The sequence below is a fragment of the Tachyglossus aculeatus genome, chromosome 4 (genome assembly GCF_015852505.1).
Source record: "Tachyglossus aculeatus isolate mTacAcu1 chromosome 4, mTacAcu1.pri, whole genome shotgun sequence".
NCBI lineage: Eukaryota > Metazoa > Chordata > Mammalia > Monotremata > Tachyglossidae > Tachyglossus > Tachyglossus aculeatus.
In genome coordinates this window covers 88,581,344-88,596,683 of record NC_052069.1, presented here as the reverse complement: position 1 = coordinate 88,596,683, position 15,340 = coordinate 88,581,344, and the positions used below count along the sequence as shown (strand labels likewise).

The window sequence follows — 15,340 nt, the reverse complement described above, 5'->3', positions numbered from 1 at the left end:
CTTGTCTCCCATCACCAGGCCGCCATCCCGCCCACGCTCCGGGGACCCGTTGCCAGGGGCAACGCGGGGGGCCTGGCGTGTGCGCATGCGCAGAGAGGGGTGAGGGCAGGCGAGCGCGCGCCCGTGGTGGGGTGGCTGCCGCTGGACGCAGAGGCTCACGGGAGCGAACTGAGGGGGACCGGAGGGATTCATTCATTCAATCGTATTTATTGAAAGCTTAGCGTGTGCAGAGCACTGTACTAAGCGCTTGGGAAGGACAAGTTGGCCACATATAGACTTGTCCTTCCCAAGCGCTTAGTACAGTGCTCTGCACACAGTAAGCGCTCAATAAATACGATTGATATAGAGCCGGTCCCTACCCAACAGTGGGCTCACAGTCTAGAAGGGGGAGACAGGGAACAAAACCACTTAACAAAATAATAGAATAAATATGTGCAAATAAAATAAATAAATGAATAGAGTAATAAATACCTACAAGCATATATACATTATATACAGGTGCTGTGGGGAGGGGAAGGAGGTAAGGCGGGGGGGATGGGGAGGAGGGGGAGAGGAAGGAAGGGGCTCCAGGGGTCGGGCCTGTTCATTCATTCATTCAATCGTATTTATTGAGCGCCTACTGTGTGCAGAGCACTGTACTAAGCGCTTGGGAAGGACAACTTGGCCACATATAAAGACGGTCCCTGCCCAACAGTGGGCTCACAATCTAGAAGGGGGAGATAGAGAACAAAACAAAACATGTTAAAATAAAATAAATAGAATAAATATGTACAAAGAAAATAGAGTAATAAATATGTACAAACATATACATATATACAGGTGCTGTGGGGAGGGGAAGGAGGTAAGGTGGGGGGGGAGGGGGAGAGGAAGGAGGGGGCTCCAGGGGTCGGGCCTGTTCATTTATTCACTCAATCGTATTTATTGAGCGCTTACTGTGTGCAGAGCACTGTACAGAGAGCGCTTGGGAAGTACTAGTCGGCAACTTACAGAGACGGTCCCTACCCAAAAGCGGGCTCACAGTCTAGAAGGGGGAGACAGAGAACAAAACAAATTAACTAAATAAAATAAATAGAATAAATATGTACAAATAAAATACAGTAATAAATACCTACAAACATATATACAGGTGCTGTGGGGAGGGGAAGGAGGTAAGGCGGTGGGGGGGAGGGGAAGAGGAAGCAGGGGGCTCCAGGGGTCGGGCCTGTTCATTCATTCATTCAATCGTATTTATTGAGCGCCTACTGTGTGCAGAGCACTGTACTAAGCGCTTGGGAAGGACAAGTTGGCCATATATAGAGACGGTCCCTGCCCAACAGTGGGCTCACAGTCTGGAAGGGGGAGTTAGAGAACAAAACAAAACATATTAAAATAAAATGAATAGAATAAACATGTACAAATAAAATAAATAGAGTAATAAATACGTACAAACATATATACATATATACAGGTGCTGTGGGGAGGGGAAGGAGGTAAGGCGGGAGGGGAGGGGGAGAGGAAGGAGGGGGCTCCAGGGGTCGGGCCTGTTCATTCATTCAATCGTATTTATTGAGCACCTACTGTGTGCAGAGCACTGTACTAAGCGCTTGGGAATAATAATAATAATAATGGCATTTATTAAGCGCTTACTATGTGCAAAGCACTGTACTAAGCACTGGGGAGATTACAAGGAGATCAGGTTGTCCCACGGGGGGGCTCACAGTGTTAATCCCCATTTTACAGAGGAGGGAACTGAGGCCCAGAGAATCAATCAATCAATCAATCGTATTTATTGAGCGCTTACTGTGTGCAGAGCACTAGACTAAGCGCTTGGGAAGTACAAGTTGGCAACATATAGGGACAGTCCCTACCCAATAGTGGGCTCACAGTCTAGAAGGGGGAGACAGAGAACAAAACCAAACATATTAACAAAATAAAATAAATAGAATAGATATGTACAAGTAAAATAAATAAATAAATAAAGTAATAAATATGTACAAACATATATACACGTGAAGTGACTTGCCCAAAGTCACACAGCTGACAATTGGCAGAGCTGGGATACGAACCCATGGCCCCTGACTCCAAAGCCCGGGCTCTTTCCACTAAGCCACGCTGCTTCTCTATAAAATAAATAGTATAAATATGTACAAGCAAAATAAATAAGTTGGCAACATATAGAGATGGTCCCTACCCAACAGTGGGTTCACAATCTAGAAGGGGGAGTCAGAGAACAAAACAAATTAACAAAATAAAATAAATAGAATAAATATGTACAAATAAAATAGAGTAATAAATACCAACAAACATATATACATATATACAGGTGCTGTGGGGAGGGGAAGGAGGTAAGGCGGGGGGGGGGGGAGAGGAAGGAGGGGGCTCCAAGGGTCGGGCCTGTTCATTGATTCATTCAATCATATTTATTGAGCGCTTACTGTGTGCAGAGCACTGTACTAAGCGCTTGGGAAGGGCAAATTGGCCACATATAAAGACGGTCCCTGCCCAACAGTGGGCTCACAGTCTAGAAGGGGGAGATAGAGAACAAAACACAACATATTAAAATAAAATAAATAGAATAAATATGTACAAATAAAATAAATAAATAGAGTAATGAATACCTACAAGCACATATACATATACACAGGTGCTGTGGGGAGGGGAAGGAGGTAAGGCGGGGAGGATGGGGAGGAGGGGGAGAGGAAGGAAGGGGCTCCAGGGGTAGGGCCTGCTCATTCATTCATTCAATCGTATTAATTGAGCGCTTACTGTGTGCAGAGCACTGTACTAAGCGCTTGGAAAGTACAAGTTGGCAACATATAGAGACGGTCCCTACCCAACAGCGGGCTCATAGTCTAGACGCAGCTCGGGCCTTGGGGACCCCAAGCCGCCTCATGCAACTATTTTCCCTCCAGAGAAAGGGGGGCGATCACTCGCCTTGCTACTTTTTTTTTAAACTTAATTAGAGAAGCAGCATGGCTCAGTGAAAAGAGCCCAGGCTTTGGAGTCAGTGGTCATGGGTTCAAATCCTGACTCCGCCTATTTATTGTCTGAGCCCCCTCCTTCCTCTCCCCTGCCCTACCTACTTCCCCTCCCCACAGCACCTGTATATATGTTTGTACAGATTTATTACTCTATTTATTTTACTTGTACATATTTACTATTCTATTTATTTTATTGTGTTAATGTGTTTTGTTTTGTTGTCTGTCTCCCACTTCTAGACTGTGAGCCCGCTGTTGGGTAGGGACCGTCTCTATATGTTGCCGACTTGTACTTCCCAAGCACTTAGTACGGTGCTCTGCACACAGTAAGCGCTCAATAAATACGATTGAATGGATTTACTATTCTATTTATTTTATTGTGTTAATATGCTTTGTTTTGTTGTCTGTCTCCCCCTTCTAGACTGTGAGCCCGCTGTTGGGTAGGGACCGTCTCTATATGTCGCCAACTTGTACTTCCCAAGTGCTTAGTACAGTGCTCTGCACACAGTAAGCGCTCAATAAATACGATTGAATGAATGAATGAATTAGCTGTTTGACTTTGGACAAGTCACGTCACTTCTCTGGGCCTCAGTTCCCTCATCTGTAAAATGGGGGTTAGGACTGTGAGCACCCCGTGGGACAACCTCATCACCTTGTAACCTCCCTAGCACTTAGAACAGTGCTCTTGCATAGGGATCGTCTCTATATGTTACCAACTTGTACTTCCCAAGCGCTTAGTCCAGTGCTCTGCACACAGTAAGCGCTCAATAAATACGATTGAATGACTGAATGAATGAATGGTAACCCTTAATAAATGCCATCATTATTATTATTATTATTACAACCTCCCCAGCACTTTATTGATTTATTTTACTTGTACATATTTATTCTACTAATTTTCTTTTGTTAATATGTTTTGTTCTCTGTCTCCCCCTTCTAGACTGTGAGCCCACAGCTGGGTAGGGACCGTCTCTAAATGTTGCCAACTTGTACTTCCCAAGCGCTTAGTACAGTACATATTTATTCTACTTATTTTCTTTTGTTAATATGTTTTGTTTTGTTCTCTGTCTCCTCCTTCCAGACTGAGCCCACAGTTGGGTAGGGACCGTCTCTAAATGTTGCCAACTTGTACTTCCCAAGCGCTTAGTCCAGTGCTCTGCACACAGTAAGCGCTCAATAAATACGATTGAGTGACTGAATGAATGAATGGTAACCCTTAATAAATGCCATTATTATTATTATTATTATTATTACAACCTCCCCAGCACTTTATTGATTTATTTTACTAGTACATATTTATTCTACTTATTTTCTTTTGTTAATATGTTTTGTTTCTAGACTGTGAGCCCACTGTTGGGTAGGGACTGTCTCTATATGTTGCCAACTTGTACTTCCCAAGCGCTTAGTACAGTGCTCTGCACACAGTAAGCGCTCAATAAATACGATTGATTGACTGATTGTTTTGTTCTCTGTCTCCCCCTTCTAGACTGTGAGCCCACAGCTGGGTAGGGACCGTCTCTATATGTTGCCAACTTGCACTTCCCAAGCGCTTAGTACAGTACATATTTATTCTACTTATTTTCTTTTGTTAATATGTTTTGTTGTCTGTCTCCCCTTCTAGACTGTGAGCCCCCAGTTGGGTAGGGACCGTCTCTAGATGTTGCCAACCTGTCCTTCCCAAGCGCTTAGTCCAGTGCTCTGCACACAGTAAGCGCTCAATAAATACGATTGAATGAATGAATAGTAACCCTTAATAATAAATAATTATTATTATCATTATTATATTATTATTATCACTTCTCCCGCCTGCCACGTTCTGGCCTTCTTCGGTGTCCTCCGTCCCGCCTCCCTCCCCCATTCTCGCATCCCTTCGCGTCCCCGAGTTTCTGCACAGGTTCGAGGAAGGAAAAAATAAATGAATAAAAAAATAAAATAAAAAAATAAAAATAACCCGTAGTCGGCAGGATTCGAACCTGCGCGGGGAGACCCCAATGGATTTCTAGTCCATCGCCTTAACCACTCGGCCACGACTACTTTATTTCTTTCTGTTTGCTTCAAGTCATATCAATTGCATGCCCACTGTTGGGTAGGGACTGTCTCTAAATGTTGCTAATTTGTATTTCCCAAGCGCTTAGTACAGTGCTCTGCACATAGTAAGCGCTCAGTAAATACGATTGATTGATTGGTTGATTACTCAATCCGGGCTAATAGATCTTTTTTTTTTTGTCAAGGTTTTGGGGAGAAAGAAGGCCTCCCTCGATGTTGGCTTCGGGTCTGTCTCTCCTTCCAGCTAACTTGATTAAAGCCCAGAATTGACAATCAGTCAATCAATCAATCAATCAATCAATCGTATTTATTGAGCGCTTACTGTGTGCAGAGCACTGGACTAAGCGCTTGGGAAGGACAAGTTGGCAACATAGAGAGACAGTCCCTACCCAACAGTGGGCTCACAGTCTAGAAGAAAGGGAAGCTCTGCTGGTGCGAGAGGAGCCAATTTGTCCTTCCCAAGCGCTTAGTACGGTGCTCTGCACATAGTAAGCGCTCAATAAATACGATTGATGATGATGATTCATCATCAGCCTCAAATGACCATTCATTCATTCAATCGTATTTATTGAGCGCTTACTGTGTGCAGAGCACTGGACTAAGCGCTTGGGAAGTACAGGTTGGCAACACATAGTGACGGTCGCTACCCAACAACGGGCTCACAGTCTAGAAGGGGGAGACAGACAACAAAACATGTGGACAGGTGTTCATTCATTCATTCAATCTTATTTATTGAGCACTTACTGTGTGCAGAGCACTGTACTAAGCGCTTGGGAAGTACAAGTTGGCAACATATAGAGACGGTCCCTACCCAACAGCGGGCTCACAGTCTTGAAGGGGGAGGCAGACAACAAAACAAAACATGGGGACAGGTGTTCATTCATTCATTCAATCGTATTCATTCATTCAATTGTATTTATTGAGCGCTTACTGTGTGCGGAGCACTGTACTAAGCGCTTGGGAAGTACAGGTTGGCAACATATAGAGACGGTCCCTATCCAACAACGGGCTCACAGTCTAGAAGGGGGAGACAGACAACAAAACATGTGGACAGGTGTTCATTCATTCATTCAATCGTATTTACTGAGCACTTAGTGTGTGCAGAGCACTGTACTAAGCGCTTGGGAAGTACAAGTTGGCAACATATAGAGATGGCCCCGGGCTCACAGTCTGCCTTCCCAGACTGAGCCCCCTCCTTCCTCTCCCCCTTCCCCCCCTCCCCATCCCCCCGCCTTAACTCTTTCCCCTCTCCACAGCACCTGTATATATATATATATGTTTGTACGCATTTATTACTCTATTTATTTATTTTATTTGTACATATTTATTCTATTTATTTTATTTTGTCAATATGTTTTGTACGCATTTATTACTCTATTTATTTATTTTATTTGTACATATTTATTCTATTTGTTTTATTTTGTCAATATGTTTTGTTTTGTTCTCTGTCTCCCCCTTCTAGACTGTGAGCCCACTGTTGGGTAGGGACCGTCTCTCTATGTTGCCAACTTGTACTTCCCAAGCGCTTAGTACAGTGCTCTGCACACAGTAAGTGCTCAATAAATATGATTGATTGAATGAATGAATGAATACTAACTACTGCTATTAATGATAATAATGATTGAGAGGTTCAGGACAAGAAGCCCGAATTGGAGGGCAGTGGTAATGTCCTGGAGCAACTGGAAAAGGTGGAATGGAGTCTGTTGGAGCCCTAGGAAAGCCGGGGGCAGACAGTGGGCCCAAAAGGAAAAGAGGGATGTCAACTGCCGTTCTCCAAAGTTTATCTCAGTTTCCTCCAATGGGCCCAAAAGGAAAAGGGGGATGGTCAACTGCTGTTCTCCAAAGCTTATCTCAGTTTCCTCCTATCTGGTTCCAACCCTCCCTACCATTAACACAAATCCACCCCTTGTTTTCTTTCTCCCTGTTATAATAATAACAATAATAATAATGATAATGGCATTTATTAAGCACTTACAGCAAAATAAGTTAACTGGTGTAAATAGGCTGCAGGGTTCGAGACCCCAAGGTGGTGACTTCGACAGGAATAATCCATCAATCAATCAATCGTATTTATTGAGCGCTTACTGTGTGCAGAGCACTGGACTAAGCGCTTGGGAAGTACAAGTTGGCAGCGTATAGAGACGGTCCCTACCCAACAGTGGGCTCACAGTCTAGAAATAATAATGACCCGGAGACCTGAGTTCATTCATTCATTCACTCAATCGTACTTATTGAGCACTTACTGTGTGCAGAGCACTGTACTAAGCGCTTGGGAAGTACAAGTTGGCAACATATAGATACAGTCCCTACCCAACAGTGGGCTCACAGTCTAGAAGGGGGAGACAGAGAACAAAGCAAAACATATTAATAACATAAAATAGAATAAATATGTACAAATAAAATAAATAAAAAAACAGAGTAATAAATCAATCAATCAGTGGTGTTTACTGAGGGCTTATTGTTTGGAGAGCACTTTATTATATGCTTTGGGGAGTACAGTAGAGTAATAGAAGTTAGAGAAGCAGCGTGGCTCAGTGGAACGAGCCCGGGCTTTGGAGTCAGAGTTCATGGGTTCAAATCCCAGCTCTGCCAATTGTCAGCTGTGTGACTTTGGGCAAGTCACTTCACTTCTCTGTGCCTCAATTACCTCATCTGTAAAATGGGGATTAAGACTGTGAGCCCCCCGTGGGACAACCTGATCACCTTGTAACCTCCCCAGTGCTTAGAACAGTGCTTTGCATGTAGTAAGTGCTTAATAAATGCCATTATTATTATATATCCTGGGCAGAGGAAATTAGTAAGACCAGTTCAACTACAGGTATATGATCCATAAAGCATTGCTAAAACTTATAGTATCCTTTAATCCCATCTACCACAGAAGTAGTAAACAGCTTTCTGTATTTTCCCAGGTACCATATAAGAAGCAGCGTGGCTCAGTGGAAAGAGCACAGGCTTTGGAGTCAGAGGTCATGAGTTCAAAAACCGACTCCGCCAACTGTCAGCTGTGTGACTTTGGGCAAGTCACTTCACTTCTCTGGGCCTCAGTTACCTAATCAATAAAAATGGGGATTAAGATGGTGAGCCCCCCGTGAGTTCAGATAGAGCAGTAGAGGTAGGAAAGCTGATTCACCTCCCCAGCGGTACGAGGATAACACCAGCCCCTTCTTCCCTTTTATTTGGTTCCCCATCCAAACTACACAAAGGATTCCCGAGTGCACGAAACTTTGGCACCATGTTGTGAAGAGATGTTATAAGGAGACATCGCCCACACAGGATGGGGTCGTTTCAGACAGGGCGTAGCCACTTTGATCAGTGTCATTCACTCATTCAATCGTATTTATTGAGCGCTTACTGTGTGCAGAGCACTGTACTAAGCGCTTGGGAAGTACAAGTTGGCAACTGTTTCAGCCCTCCTCGATTACAGGATCTTCCGCGAGGCCGACGCCTATTCCTCACATACCCTGCCGTTGAGCTCTGCATACAATGGAGTCGGTTATGCTAAGCCTTTAGGGAAAATGCAGTCAATGCCGCTTCTGCTGGAGTACGTGGCTAAAATGGACAACACACCCCAACCTCAAAGCCTTATCGAAGGCACATCTCTGTCAGGAAGCCTTCCCTGACTTGAGCCCTCCTCTCCTCTTCTCCCACTCCTTCTACGCCACTCATACTTGCTCCTTCATTCATCCTCCCTCCCTTCCTCACAGCGCACACATATATATCTGTTATTTATTTATGTATTTATGTATGTATGCATGTATGTATTTATTTATTTATATTAATGTCTGTCTCCCCCTCTAGACTGTGAGCTCATTGTGCGCAGGGAATGTGTCTGATGTCACATTGTACTCTCCCAAAAACTTAGTACAGCTTTTATAATAATAATAATAACCCACCTTTGCAATCTCCCACTTTTAAGTCCACCTACCCACTTTTTCTGCCCTACCTATCTACTTCTTTCCCCCACCCCCTCATTGTCTTCCACAATTACTTAAAAAATCCTTCTGTTCCTCTCATGTCACCTTGAACATTTTTTGCCTTAGCTTTTGGTTCTATATGCTTCCCTAATGGTTTGAACAACTCTGCTTTGTTTCCCTTCTGCACTCTCCTTTGACCTCCCTCCTCTTTCCTTCCTTACCTGCCTCTTTCTGGCACCATCTTTCCCTCGTCTTCCTTTGTTCTTCAGTGAAGATGACTCCTCTCCGCTCGGGGCATCTCTGCAGCTATAAGATTCATTTATTCATTCGATCGTATTTATTGAGCACTTACTGTGTGCAGAGCGCTGTATTAAGTGCTTGGAAAGTACAGTTCAGCAACAGAGACAATCCCTACCCAACGACAGGCTCACAGTCTAGAAGGGGAGAGACAGACATCAAAACAAGTAAAAAGGCATCAATAGGATGCCCAGACTCTGGGCTCCAGTGACTATAGAGCTCAGTTTTTCATCTCTAACTCTTCAGCCTCACAGTTCTAATGTATCTTGGCTCCTCCGTTTTGAGTGCACAGAGTTGTTGCCGCTAGAAACATTCATGGCCATGGCTCCCAGATTCTGACTGGGATCATATTTTTCTGGGCCTGGGTCTGCTGCTCTGAGGATCCCACCCCATGTTTTTACTAGGACACCTTGGGTACCCTCCCGAGTGCTTACTACAGTGCTCTGCACAAAGTAAGCGCTTAATAAATACGATTAACAGAAGCTGATCAATCAATCGCTTATTGAGCGCTTCCTGTGTGCAGAGCACAGTACTAAGCGCTCGGGAGACTACACTATAACGGAGTTGAAAGACATGTTCCCTGCCCACAATGAGCTTACAGTCTAGAGGGGGAGACAGACAGTAATATAAATGAAATTATAGATATGTACATAAGTGCTATGGGGTTGAGGGAGTCAGGATAATGAATCACAGTTGATCCTGAAGGCAATATTGTAAATTTTTAAGTAAAATCATTCATCCTCCGAAGCAACTCTGTCAACCATTCCTAGCTCTTGACTCGCCTCCCCCTGCCTCACAAACCATGTCCTTCTTCAAAATCTTCCGACAAAGGCACCTCCTTCAGGAGGAATTCCCCCACCACCCCAGCCGTGGGCTTGAAGTCAGGAGACCTGGGTTCCGATCCTAATAAATACGATTAACAGAAGCTGATCAATCAATCGCTTATTGAGCGCTTCCTGTGTGCAGAGCACGGTACTAAGCGCTTGGGAGACTACACTATAATGGAGTTGAAAGACATGTTCCCTGCCCACAAGGAGCTTATAGTCTAGAGGGGGAGACAGACAGTAATATAAATGAAATTATGGATATGTACATAAGTGCTATGGGGTTGGGGGAGTCAGGATAATGAATCACAGTTGATCCTGAAGGCAATATGGTAAATTTTAAAGTAAAATCATTCATCCTCCAAAGCAACTCTGGCAACCATCCCTAGCTCTTGACTCGCCTCCCCCTGCCTCACAAACCATGTCCTTCTTCAAAATCTTCCGACAAAGGCACCTCCTTCAGGAGGAATTCCCCCACCGCCCCAGCCGTGGGCTTGAAGTCAGGAGACCTGGGTTCCGATCCTGATATTGCCACTTGCCTCCTGTGGGAGCTTGGGCGACTTGCTGAAATTCTCCCTGCTTGTTTCCTCATCTGTAAGATGGGGATTCAACTCCTGATTTCCCTCCCTCTTAGACCACGAGACCCCCGTAGGACAGGGACTGTGTCTATCCTGGTTTTCTTGCATCTACTCCAGTGCTTAGTGTTGTGTTTGGTATATAGTAACTGCTTAACAAATACCACAACTATTATTATTATCACCACTATTCCTATTATTATAATTAATATTATGCCTTCCTGGGGTTATCCTCAGAGTCAGGCCACTCATTCATTCAAATTGTATTTATTAAGCAGTTACTGTTTGTACAGAACACTGTACCTAGTGCTTAGGAGAATACAACAATCAGCAGACACATTCCTGCCCACAACAAGCTTACAGTCTAGAGTGGGAGATACAGACATCAATACAAATAAATATTTGTCCTGGGGTTAACTCGGGGTTATTACCCTGGGACCTAAGCCGGAGAGGCCCTGAGATTTTCAGCGAATGCCCTCTGGAGAAATGTTGCCATTTGCAATGGCAGTAGGAATGGTTGTGGGTCCGAGTCTGAATCGGTGACTCTGTTTCCCTTCTTTTGATTTCCAAAGGGGTAGAACTGAAGAGAAGGTGCAATTTCTTTTTGTTTCCAACACATAACTTTCCCGGAATTCAAATGCAGAATGAGGGAGATTTTCAAGAAGCATCTGACCCGCCCCTTCAATTGACAGATATTCACAAAATGACATAAGGGCAGGCTGTCTGTTATTATGTGGCTGAGAAAAATCCTACGATGTGTTTCAGAGAAGAGGCTATTGACTGACTTTCCCATGGAGCTGACCAAAAACTCAGAGCCTGTTTCCAAGTTGTGGGCAGGGACTGTGATAAAGCAAGGGCCTGCAGTCCTTAACGGCTCAAGGCAAAGGCCCTCAGTTACAAGGTGTTTTATAACCCTCCCGGTCCCACAAATCATGAATTTGCGAGCCCTCTTTGGATTCCCATGTACTTCAGTTTTATTTTCACAGCCCTCCTTTCCTCAGGCCTTCCAAATACCGGCTGCCTTGTAATGACCATGACGTTAGGGGAGCCGTCCAGCGGAATCGCTGCGAGTCTCCCGGTGGTTGATGCTATGGAAGAAACTGAATAGCGTTGATGTCATTCCAGCTCTTGTAACTAGTCCCTTGCTTAGGAATTGGTGTCCTGTAGGTAAATTCAGACCAGCAGAAGTGGATTCTTTAGTGGAATTTTTATATTCATCTCTCGCAGCTGTGTAGAGTTTAGACTAATCACAGTCCAACCCCCTCCCTTTCCCCCCGTGGTATACTATCATCTCTGTAATTTGGAAGAGGGTCAGTTGCCTCCAGGCTTGGAAAATCTTCAGGAGACTCTCATCCTAAAATACATCATCATATGTGGAAAGCCCACTTGCTGTATCATCACAGAGAGCTTAAGAACGTTGAAATCAAGCACTTCTCTGGCAGGTTTTCAAATGGCTCAAGAAATTGGAGAACATTCTTTTTTAAAAAAAAAATTCAACAGCAATACAGATTCTTTCCTCTTCTATCAACCCCTTTGCTGTCTTTCATTAGGTGTCAGAAACAAGTAGACTCTCTTAATGATAACAAGACGGGGGTAGGTTCTTCCCCAAATGGCGGTAGGGACTGTCTCTATATGTTGCCAACTTGTACTTCCCAAGCTCTTAGTACAGTGCTCTGCACACAGTAAGCACTCAATAAATACGATTGATGATGATGATTCCTATAATGTGCCAGGAGGCACGTTTTGAGGCCTTGCCCCTTCCTTCATATTTTGGCCTCTGACCATTTCTTTTTAGCAGCTTGGGTAGAGCTGGTGAATTTCTGATGGAACCTTCTCCTGCTTTTTGTTATCCTTGTTCTCACTGTTTCTCGTAAGTCCAAACTGTTCCCGTTATCTTCTGAGGAGAGTGACAGGGTAGTTTGCTGAACTGGAGAAACGTGAGGAAGAGTCTGAGGGAGCGCATGCAGAGCTGGCCGGCGGTTCTAGACCACACTGGCCCAGGAGGATCCTGGAAAAATCATCATCATCATCATCAATCGTATTTATTGAGCACTTACTATGTGCAGAGCACTGTACTAAGCGCTTGGGAAGTACAAATCGGCAACATCTAGAGACAGGCCCTACCCAACAAGGGGCTCACAGTCTAAAAGGGGGAGACAGAACAAAACCAAACGTACTAACAAAATAAAATAAATAGAATAGATATGTACAAGTAAAATAAATAAATAGAGTAATAAATATGTACAAACATATATACATATATACAGGTGCTGTGGGGAAGGGAAGGAGGTAAGATGGGGGGGATGGAGAGGGGGCTGCTGCCCTATGGGCCGTCTGGACCACATCTGGCTCTGATGGCTCTTTACTGGCTCAGAAGTTCAGATCAAGCAAGGAGTAACTCAGAAATCATTGCCAGGAAATCCTAGCATGGACACTTGAGAGCAACAGATGCAAGCACAGGAGCTTCTGCTCTTCAAAATAACATCCTTTCCTCAATAATAATAATAATAATAATGATGGTGTTTGTTAAGCACTTAACTATGTGCCATGTTCTAAGCGCTGGGGGGAATACAAGGTAATCAGGCTGTCCCACATGGGGCTCACAGTCTTAATCCCCATTTTCCAGATGAGGTAACTGAGGCCCAGCGAAGTTAAGTGACTTGTCCAAAGTCACACAGCTGACAAGTGGTGGAGTCAGGGTTAGAACCCATGACCTCTGACTCCCAAGCCCGGGCTCTTTCCACTGAACCACACTGCTTCTCAACTGTTCAAACCAGGATTTCTCCACAAAGGTTTCTCCATCGGCCTGGTCCTGGCAGATGACCATCCTCTTGGCTCCCTGGCTACTCTGTCAGGCTACTGAAAGTCTCTTTCCCACAATTCTGGTTTAGAAGCACCTCTCTACCCTTGCTTACGAATCTGGGTTCAGAAGCAATGTGACCTAGTCGAAAGAGGACAGGCCTAGTAATCAGAGGACCTGGGTTCTGTCACTTGCCTGCTGTTTGACTTTGGGCCAGTCACTTAACTTCACTGGGCCTCAGTTTCCTTAGCCATAAAATGGGGATGAAATACTTGTTATCTCTCCTCCCCGCTACAACTGTTAGACTGTGAGCCCCACGTGGGCATAGGGACTGTGTCCAATCTGATTATCTTCTATTCATTCATTCATTCAATTGTAGTTATTGAGCACTTACTGTGTGCAGAGCACTTTACTAAGCTCTCGGGAGAGTATGATATAACAATAAACTGATACATTCCCTGTCCACAACGAGCTTACAGTCTAGAGGTCCTTAACAAATACCATAAAAATCCACGGTATTCATTGAGCACTTAACTGTGTGCAGAGCATTCATTCATTCATTTAATCGTAGTTATTGAGAGCTTACTGTGTGCAGAGCACTGTACTAAGCGCTTGGGAAGTACAAGTCGGCAACATATAGAGACGGTCCCTACCCAGCAATGGGCTCACAGTCTAGAAGGGGGAGACAGACAACAAAACAAAACATGTGGTCAGGTGTCAAGTCATCAGAATAAACAGAAGTAAAACTAGATGCACATCATTGACAAAATAAATAGAATAGTAAATACGTACAAGTAAAATAAATAGAGTAATAAATCTGTACAAACATATATACAGGTGCTGTGAGGAGGGGAAGGAGGTAGGGCAGAGGGGATGGGGAGGGGGAGAGGAAAAAGGGGGCTCAGAAGATCCCTTCTGCCTGGGCTGTCTCCCTTGTCCTTTCTGATGAGAAGCAGCATGGCTCAGTGGAAAGAACACGGGCTTTGGAGTCAGAGGTCATGGGTTCAAATCCCGGCTCCACCAACTGTCAGCTGTGTGACTTTGGGCAAGTCACTTAACTTCTCTGTGCCTGAGTTACCTCATCTGTAAAATGGGGATTAAAACTGTGAGCCCCCCGTGGGACAATCGGATTACCTTGTAACCTCCCCAGTGCTTAGAACAGTGCTTTGCACATAGTAATCAATCAATCAATCGTATTTATTGAGCGCTTACTGTGTGCAGAGCACTGTACTAAGCGCTTGGGAAGTACAAGTTGGCAACATATAGAGACAGTCCCTACCCAACAGTGGGCTCACAGTCTAAAAGGGGAAGACAGAACAAAACCAAACATACTAACAAAATAAAATAAATAGAATAGATATGTACAAATAAAATAAATAAATAAATAGAGTAATCATCATCAATCGTATTTATTGAGCGCTTACTGTTTGCAGAGCACTGTACTAAGTGCTTGGGAAGTACAGGTTGGCAACATATAGAGACAGTCCCTACCCAACTGTGGGCTCACAGTCTGAAAGGGGGAGACGGAGAACAAAACCAAACATACTTACAAAATAAAATGAATAGAATAGATATGTACAAGTAAACTAAGTAAATAAATAAATAGAGTAATCATCATCAATCGCATTTATTGAGCTCTTACTGTGTGCAGAGCACTGTACTAAGCGCTTGGGAAGTACAAGTTGGCAACATATAGAGACAGTCCCTACCCAACAGTGGGCTCACAGTCTAAAAGGGGGAGACGGAGAACAAAACCAAACATACTAACAAAATAAAATGAATAGAATAGATATGTACAAGTAAAATAAATAAATAGAGTAATAAATATGTACAATCAATCAATCAATCAATCATATTTATTGAGCGCTTACTATGTGCAGAGCACCGTACTAAGTGCTCGGGAAGTACAAATTGGCAACATATAGAG

At 44.0% G+C, this 15,340-nt stretch overlaps 1 non-coding gene across 1 annotated transcript; it reads right to left on the bottom strand.

The window, feature by feature from the left end:
• Positions 1-4,909: 4,909 nt before the first annotated feature.
• On the bottom strand, positions 4,910-4,991 carry TRNAS-AGA. The gene has a single exon. It is a non-coding gene; the product is annotated as a tRNA-Ser (tRNA).
• Positions 4,992-15,340: the final 10,349 nt, after the last annotated feature.